The following is an 8217-nucleotide window of genomic DNA, read 5'->3' on the forward strand; positions in this document are numbered from 1 at the left end:
ATAATGAGTGTGAATCATGTGTACTGAGATAAGCAATCAATAATATCTGCTCTTGAGAACTGTGTACTAGATGCTGCTATACGTGACTGTTACATGGTTGGATAAGCACAGCCCAAAGAATCTGAGTAATCAACCTGGAGGAAGGTCACTTTCAGAGTTGTGACTAGGGTTATAACTTTTATATATTTTGTAGTTGAATTAGAGAAGCGTAATCAAGGATGCTTATCAAACCTGCATAGGGTCTGGGGATGGAGGAGATAGCTCATAGTTTTAATGAAAGACTCAAGGATATCAATAGGTTGGGATGATGGGCTGGCATAAAGAAGATTTAATCACGCTACTCTCCCGCTTAATCATTTCTAGTGGCTTTCTATCGCTGACCAGCAAATGCCCTGATATCCCAGCATGGCACTGAAGACCCTCACATTAGGACTTAGCCTGTTTTCTGACCTTATTATCTCCTACCACTCCCTACAGATGCCCATCTCTTTATCTTAGCTGTTTGCTGTTCCCAGATCTTGCCTCTAACATTCTGCCTCTCTTCCTGCTCTTCCAGTCATCTGAACTGCCCAGTCACCCACCTGATTCTGAAAACCCTATTCATCCTATCAGGCCCAGCTCAGAAAGTTATTTTCTTCATGAAGTAGTTCGCAATCCCTCCAGATCCAAACAGCACAAAGTCTGCCCCTGAGAGTCAATGGTCTCACGCTGCCTTATATCAGAGGTCCTGGTGACCTTGATCAGTCCTCTTATTAATTTCAAAGTTTCTTAAAGGCAGGAGCTGGTTCAGTTTTGCAGATTCCATTTTTAAAGTATTTATGGGACAAAGAAATAAATGGTAAGTGTGAAATCCTGTTTGTGTCCAAAACAAAACAATTTCAAGGGAATAGGACAGAATGAACATCTAACTAAATCTTAGGGGTCTAGTTGACTGTAAGTAAAATAAGTACAATTACTGTGGGCACTAAAAGCTAATGTAAACATAGGCTACACTCTCCAGATGAGTGAACAACTGTTGTGTTACGAGATGGGAGGCAATTATCATCCTATATGGCCTCTGATTATTGAATGCTCAGAGAATTGCTACACGATGTGCTTATGGTGGGAAGGGCTTCACCTGCAGGGCGGTGAATTATCGTTTACCTTGCCAATAACAGCATATTCCTCACCCTGGGACCTGATTAAATCTCTCCACATTCTCAGCCCTACAGAGACGAAGAAGCTTGAATCCTATGTCTCTGGCCGTGGCTGGAATGGGGACACACTGGCCAAAAAGGAACGGGTTTATCTTATGGTGGGAAATAAGGGACAGGATGAGAATCATGAATCAGCATGGGAGCCCAAGAAGGATGACCACTGCGGGAGTTAGGCTGAAAACCTGCGTGTCAAGCCAAGAGCCGTGAGGGGGGTGATCACTGGAGAAAGGGGAGGGGCAGCCTGCAGAGTGGAGCAGCCCTTTCGCTGAAGGATCAGAGGGTCGGATGGGAGAGGCGTCTATGTCTGGGCAGTTTGTGCTTCTGTAATCATTTCTGTTTTGGTCCACCTCATTACTTCTTAGAGTATTTTGAAAGAGTAAGGAAAGCCCTTCTGGTTTCCAGCTCTGCATGTAGGGAGCTTAGAATTTGCCACTCCATCCTAACAAGTAAAAAGCTGAATAGACTAAAAAATCAACTCTTCTAGGACAGAGGGCAAACCACTGCCCCCAAGACTGGAGAGACAGACAGATGAACACAGAGAAAACTTACCAGAGCAGAGACAAACAAACAGAAACTACGTGGGAACCAGTGGCAAGGTCGGAAAGCCGGAACTGTAATTGACAAATGCTGGAGGCTCAGTGTGGATGACTCTGAGAGTTAAAAACTCCAGGGGGGCCCGGTCATAGGGGGCCTCCACAATTGTGAAACTTACCTCCAGGAGCTCAACCAGGTTCCCACAGTAAATATCGGAGAAAAATCCCCTCATGCTTCTAGCAGGGGGAGGGGAAAAGGAGCCGTTTTGAAATATGCTGGAGTGCTCTGTTCTTCTTAACAAAGCCTTCCATCAGGAGAAACTAGTTAACCAGAGCCGAACCTGCTGGGGGTGTTATCAGACCCTAAGAGACCTGGGGAAGGGAAATCCCCAACTCCAGACAGCAATAGCCTTCCACGTGGGAAAAGGGCAATACCCAACTCTAGCCCACTCCAGCCATCCTCTCCCACCTAAGAGAGGAGGAAAAAAATAAGACTCATTTGAGAAGTCTACAGTCCAGAGCACAGGCTCACTGAAAGAGACCTAATCATAGGACTATAGAATGGTTCCCCTCCCCTTATACCTTACCGCGTTACTAAAGACCTACTTAACAGCAGTTCCTTTTAGCTGGTACAGCATGTCCGGTTATCAAGAAAAAATTTACAAGGCATACCAAAAGGCAAAAATACATAACTTGAAGAGACAGAGCAAGCATCAGAAGCAGGCATGACAGGGATGTTGGAATTTTCAGACCAGGAATTTATTACAACTATAATTCATGTGTTAAGGGGTAAAAGAGACAGCAGGCAAGGACAGATGGGCAATGTAAGCGGGGAGAGATGGAAATCCTAAGAAAGAACCAAAAAGAAATGCTAGAGATAAAAAAAACTGTCATAGAAATGAAGAATGCCTTTGATGGGCTTCTTAGTAGACTAGATACAGTTGAGGAGCGAATCTCTGAGCTGGAGGATGTATCAATAGAAACCTCCCTAACTGAAAAGCAAAGAAACAAAGACTGGAAAAACAGAACAGAATATGCAAGGACAGTGAGACAACACTTACAGGTAACACACCCAAAATGGGAATACCCAGAAGGAGAAGAAAGGGAGAAAGAAACAGAAGAAATATTTGAAACAATAATGGCTGATAATTTCTACCAAATTAATGTCAGACACCAAAACACAACTCCAGGAAGCTCAGAGAACACGATAATATAAATAAATGGAAAAACAAAAACAAAATGACTCAGGCATATCGTTTTCAAACTATAGAAAATCAAAGATAGGGAAAAAATCCTGAAAGAATCCTGTATCTACAGAGAAACAAAGATGAGAATTACAGGTGGCTTCTGCTCAGAAACCAGGCAGGCAATAGAAGGAGTGAAATGGACTTCCCTGGTGGCACAGTGGTTAGGAATCCACCTGCCAATGCAGGGGACATGGGTTCGAGCCCTGGTCCGGGAAGATCCCACATGCCGCGGAGCAACTAAGCCCATGCACCACAACTACTGAGCCTGCACTCTAGAGCCTGCGAGCCACAACTACTGAGCCGCGAGCCACAACTACTGAAGCCCGTGCGCCTAGCCCGTGCTCCGCAACAAGAGAAGCCACCGCAATGAGAAGCCCGTGCACCACAATGAAGAGTAGCCCCTGCTCGCCGCAACTAGAGAAAGCCTGCGTGCAGCAACGAATACACAACACAGCCATAAAATAAAAATAAATAAATAAATTTTTTTAAAAAGGAGTGAAACATTTAAAGTGTTGAGAGAAAACCCCCACCAATCTAGAATTCCTCATCCCACAAAATTATCCTTCAAAAATGGAGAAATAAACAAACAAAAATCACGGAAATTTGTTGCCAGTAGACCTGCCTTGCAAGCAATGTTTAAACAAATTCTTTAGAGAGAATAAAAAATAGGTCAGAAACTTGGATCTACATAAAGAAAGGAAGAGCTTTGAAAAAGGAATAAGTAAAGGTAAAATTAAAACTTTTATTTTTCTTACTTCTAACTGACTTAGTGGATAACAGTTTATTAAGAATGATAATAGCAACAATGTATGCGATTATGCATGCTTATGCATCTTTTACATATGTGTGTGTATGTATGCTTATATATAAATAAAATGAATGACAGCAATGATAACAAGGGATGGGGGAAATTAGGATTATTTTGTTATTATAAGGTACTCACACTACACGTGACGTGGTATAGTGTTATTTGAAAGTGGTTGGATTAGTTGTAAATGTATATTGCAAACTCTAGGGCAATAACAGTTAAAAAACAACAGTTAAAAAAATAAGTATAATTTATATGTTAAGAAAGGAGAGGAAATAGAATCATATAAAGTGCTCAATATTAAAACCACAAAAGGCAGAAAAACAGTGAAAGAAAAAAATAAGAACAAAGAACAAGGGCAGCTGCATAGTAGAAGAGACGTGAGCATCCCCTTAAGCTGAGCCCTGCACCAGCCTGGCACCCAGTCCAGGCAGACCCTCACCTGCAGCAGGGCTGCTCAGCTGAGCCAGGCCTGTCAGCCACAGCGCAATCCCTGCAGACCCATGAGCCTAGGCACACACATGCATGTTTAAGCCACTGAGATCCAGGTGGACTTTTAATGCGGCATCATTGTGGCACTATCTGACTAAGAAAAAGAGCCTAGCTGCCCTGTGTCACATTCTCTCAGGGGTGTATGGGGTGACTTAGTGGCCGGTCACTGAAGCGAATTCTAAGTAACAGGCTCCATGAGTTCAGTGGATGGCAGATGGCTCTTTCCAGATTCTGACTTTGAATTTCAAAAAGGCCTTTCTGGAGATGATGTGCTTTGCCTCAAAACAGTGACTCCATAGTGTTTCCCAGTGACCAAGGTAGTGAGCTAATAGCTGTAGACACGTACCCAGAGCAGATCTAAAGAATCTTTTCTGCTTCCCCACTCCCGGGGGTGCTCAGAGGCCTGGTGTAGACTGGATAGAAACTGCAAGCCACTGAATATAATGACTGCTGCTTTTTCTTGCTGTTGCTGTACAGCTAGAACTGTATCAAATATTGAATTTAATTAATAGAACCTCAAAAGTAATGCACTAAAGCAAAACATCATAGATGCTGAAGAAATCACTTTAGTTTCTAGTTGTTAGTATTAATTGTTTAGAACAATTCCCAGATTCATACATGAGAGTGACAGACTACTACAGATGAAAGAGTAAATATGTTCTTTAGTATACACAGAATTTTTAGAATCGATTTCTTCATCATAAGTGAAGTATAAAATAACCTGGCAACAGCCTAAAAGAGTCTTAGGATTCCCTATGGTTGAGTTGTTTGGAAATATGTAGTGTTTCCTGCAAACATCTATTATTAATTCTAATGTTAATAAAATCGTGTAGTATACACTTACGAGTTCCCATAAAAGTTAAAAGAGTTTCTATTTTTAGTTGACTTATCCGCTTGCTGACTTTTCATCAGAAATCCACACGGAACTCTCTCTGCCAGACCTTGGCCGGGGAACTGAAGTGCCCTCCTTATTGATTCTTTGCTTGCTTGATTGACCTCGTCACATCTCTGTTGAAAGCAGCCACTCTTGATTCCATTAGCTGATTTTATGAGCATGGCACCCATGTACAGTCCCAGATGGGATTCTAGGACCAGCCTGCCTCCACCTCCTCTGACAGCGTGTGATCACCCCTGGCTCTGCTCTTTGTAAATTTTTAGACAGATGTCTGCTACCTGCTCCCTCCTAGAGTTCCATCATGGTGCTTTGTGAGGATGGGACACCTCCCCAATGGTACTTTTGGCCTAAGCTCTTTTTAGTTACAGTTTATGCATCAGTCAGGAAAAGGTGGGTATTTGAAAGGATTAATACTCATGATTGTGCCCTACGTGTCTCTCTAGCATTATCTTCTGCCATAAATATTGCTCTTTCCTCTGTTTTTAGTACTCCTCTCCCACTTTATTTACCTTGAAAATGCTCACTTAAGTGGTACGTCATCTATAAAGTCTTCCTGGGCTCTTTCTTTCCTAGGCCATTAGTCAGTTCCAGTCTCACCCCATCTGTCCTTGGATATATGACCATCGTAGTACTTACCACATTCTATTTGCTGTCTCTATCCATAGCCCATGCTTTAAAAAAAATTGTGGTAAAATAAATGTAGCATAAAAATTGCAACTTTAACCATATAAATCAGTGTCATTAATTACATTCAGACTGCTATGTAACCATTGTCACTATGTATTTCCAAAACTTTTCACTCCAAACAGAAACTCTATACCCATTAAGCAATAACTCCCCATTTCCTTCTCTCCCTCCTGGGCCCTGGTAACCTCTAATATACTTTCTAAGCCTATGACAGTAAGTTTGTGGAGTACCTAATATTCTAGGTACATTGTAAAAGTGGAATCATGCAGTATTTGTCCTTTTGTGACCAGCTTATTTCACTTAGCTTAATATTTCCCAGATTTATCCATGTTGTAGCATGCATCAGAACTTCATACGTTTTATGGCTGAATAATATTCCAGTGTATGTCTATATTTTATTTTGTTTATTCATTCATCTTTTGATGGACACTTGGGTTGTTTCTACCTTTTGGCTGTTGTGAATAATGTTGTAGTGAACATTGTACAAATGTTCAAATATCTGTGTACAAATATCTGTTCACATTCCTGTTTTTGATTCTTTGGGGTCTATACCTAGGAGTGGAATTGCTGGGTCATATGGTAATTCTATGTTTAGCTTTTTGGGGAACTGGGAAACTTTTCCACAGCAGTTGTACCATTTTACATTCCCACCAGCAATGTATAAGAGTTCCAATTTTCCCACATCCTCACAAACACTTCTTGTTTTCTGTTTAAAAATACTTATATATATATATATATATAACAGGGCCCCACCAACCAATCAAAAATGGGAGTGAGGCAGCTCTTTAGGTTTTTCAGATCAAAACTTGACTGTTCCCGAATTCAGGCAAAGGTTGGGATTTGACATTTCAGTTGCAGTTGTAAGTTTTTTAATATCCAAGTAAAAGGTCATAAATAATTCAATATTTATTGAGCACCCACCATGTAGGAGGCATGTCCTAGAAACTAAGAGTATAAAGCGAAATTAAATACTCACTTTACCCACTCATTTATTCAACAGAGAGGCATTGGGGCAAACCAAAATTTTAATTAAAAAAAAAAATATATATATATATAAACATTGCCATCCTAGTAGGTATGAAGTGGTATCTTATTGTGGTTTTGACTTGCTTTTCCCTAATGATTAGTGATGTCGAGCATCTTCTTCTGTGCTTATTGGCCGTTTGCATATCTTCATTAGAGAAATGTTTATTCAAGTTCTTTGCTTATTTTTAATGGGTTGTTTGTCTTTTTATTGTTGAGCATTAGAAGTTTTTATATTCTGATTATTCAACCCTTATCAGTTATATGATTTTCAAATATTTTCTCCCATTCTGTAGATTGTATTTTTTACTTTCTTGATAATGTACTTTGATGTACAAAATTTTTAATTTTGATGAAGTTCAACTTACTATATTTTCTTTTGTTTCTCATGCTTCTGGTATCATTGCCAAAGTCAAGTCATGAAGATTTACTCCTATCTTATCTTCTAAGAGTTTTAAGAGTTTTTTGCTCTTTTATTTAGGTCTCTGATCCATTCTGAGTTAATTTTTGTATATGGCATAAGGTAGGGTTTGAACTCCATTCTTTTGCATGTGGAGATCCAGTTGTCCCAGCACTATTTGTTAAAGAGATTGATCTTTCCTCATTGGGTATACTTGGCATCCTTGTCAAAAATCAATTGACCATAGATATATGGGTTTATTTCTGAATCTCATTTCTATTCCATTAGTCTATTTGTTAATCCTCATGCCAGTACCACACCATTTTAATTACTATAGCTTTGAAGTAAGTTTTGAAATCAGGAGGTGTGAGTCCTCTGATTTTGTTCTTCTTTTTCAAGATTGTTTTGGCTATTTGAGTCTCTCGAAATTCCATACGAATTTGAAGATCAGTTTTTCCTATTCTGCAAAAATGGCTGTTGGAATTTTGATAGGGATTGGCTTGAATCTGTATATCACTTTGGATAGTACTGATATCTTAAACAATGCTAAGTCTTCCAATTCATGAACATAGGATATCTTTCCATTTATTTAGGGCTCTTTAATTTTTTTTTTTTTTTTTGGCAATGTTTGTAGTTTTCAGTGTACAAATCTTTCACCTCCTTGGTAAAAGTTATTCCTAGGTATTTTATTCTTTTTGGTTCTATTGTAAATGGAAGTTTTTTTCTTTCTAAATTTCTCTCTTGGATTGTTTATTGCATATACACAGAACACAATTGATTTTTGTGTGTTGATCTTGTACACTGCAACTTTGTTGAATTAGTTTATTAGCTAATAAATAATAAATAGCTAATAAACTGTCTCTATTTTATTTATTTCCACTCTAATCTTCATTATTCCTTCCTTCTATTAGCTTTGGGTTTAGTTTGCTCTTCTTT

The sequence above is a fragment of the Eubalaena glacialis genome, chromosome 1 (genome assembly GCF_028564815.1).
Source record: "Eubalaena glacialis isolate mEubGla1 chromosome 1, mEubGla1.1.hap2.+ XY, whole genome shotgun sequence".
NCBI classification, from domain to species: Eukaryota; Metazoa; Chordata; class Mammalia; order Artiodactyla; family Balaenidae; genus Eubalaena; species Eubalaena glacialis.